Raw genomic sequence first — 1,438 nt, 5'->3', positions numbered from 1 at the left:
TCTGTATGAGCCTCATATTCCTTTGGTTCCTCATTAGGGAACTCCTTAGTGGTCAGTGGATGTCTAGCAAGGTCTTCTTCACTGGAAATCACTACCTCTTCCTCCTTTATAGGTTTGGCCATTTTGGTTATATTGATGGCCTTGCACTCTTTCTTTGGATTCTCTTCTGTATTGCTTGGGAGAGTACTAGGAGGGATTTCAGTAACTCTTTTACTCAGCTGACCTACTTGTGCCTCCAAATTTCTGATGGAGGACCTTATTTCAGTCATGAAACTTAGAGTGGTCTTAGATAGATCAGAGACTATGGTTGCTAAGTCAGAGAGGCTCTGCTTAGAATTCTCTGTCTGTTCAAAAGATGATGGAAAAGGCTTGCTATTGCCAAACCTATTTCTCCCACTATTATTATTATTAAAGCCTTGTTGAGGCTTCTGTTGATCCTTCTATGAAAAATTTGGATGATTTCTCCATGAAGAATTATAGGTGTTTCCATAGGATTCTTCCATGTAATTTACCTCTTCCATTGCAGGATTCTCAGGGTCATAAGCTTCTCTTTCAAAGGAAGCTTCTTTAGTACTGCCGGATGCAGCTTGCATTCCAGTCAGATTATGAGAAATCATATTGACTTGCTGAATCAATATTTTATTCTGAGACAATATTGTATTCAAAGTATCAATCTCAAGAACTTCTTTCTTCTGAGTCATCCCATTATTCATAGGATTTCATTCAGAAGTATACATGAACTGGTTATTTGCAACCATTTCAATGAGTTCTTGGGCTTCTACAGGCGTTTTCCTCGAATGAAAAGATCCATCAGCAGAGTGGTCCAATGACATCTTGGACAATTCAAACAGACCATCATAGAATATACATAAGATGCTCTATTCTGAAAGCATGTCAGAAGGACACCTTCTGATCAATTGCTTGTATCTTTCCCAAGCTTCATAGAGGGATTCGCCTTCCTTCTGTCTGAAGGTTTGGACTTCCACTCTGAGCTTGCTCATCTTTTGAGGTGGAAAGAATTTTGCCAAGAAAGCATTGACCAACTTTTCCTAAGAGTTCAGGCTTCCTTTAGGTTGTGAGTCCAACCATATCCTAGCTCTGTCTCTTACAGCAAAAGGGAAAAGCATAAGTCTGTAGACCTCGGGATTAACCCCATTGGTCTTAACAGTGTCACAGATTTGCAAGAACTCAGCTAAGAACTAATGAGGATCTTCTAATGGAAGTCCATGAAACTTGCAATTCTGCTGCATTAGAGAAACTAATTGAGGCTTAAGCTCAAAGTTGTTTGCTCCAATTGCAGGAATTGAGATGCTTCTTCCATAGAAGTCAGAAGTTGGTGCAGTAAAGTCACCAAGCATCTTCCTTGCATCTCCACCATTGTTATTATTTTTGGCTGCCATGTCTTCTTCTTTTTCGAAAATTTCTGTAAGGTCCTCTC

The 1,438-nt window shown here is 39.6% G+C and overlaps 1 non-coding gene across 1 annotated transcript; it reads left to right on the top strand.

Annotated features, from left to right (window-relative positions):
• The first annotated feature begins 891 nt into the window (after positions 1 to 891).
• On the top strand, positions 892 to 995 carry LOC148552788 (small nucleolar RNA R71). The gene has a single exon (XR_015893465.1). It is a non-coding gene; the product is annotated as a small nucleolar RNA R71 (small nucleolar RNA).
• Positions 996 to 1,438: the final 443 nt, after the last annotated feature.

The sequence above is a fragment of the Arachis ipaensis genome, chromosome B7, assembly GCF_059453495.1.
Source record: "Arachis ipaensis isolate K30076 ecotype BB chromosome B7, ASM5945349v1, whole genome shotgun sequence".
Classification (NCBI taxonomy): Eukaryota; Viridiplantae; Streptophyta; class Magnoliopsida; order Fabales; family Fabaceae; genus Arachis; species Arachis ipaensis.
This window is presented reverse-complemented; position numbering and strand designations above follow the sequence as displayed.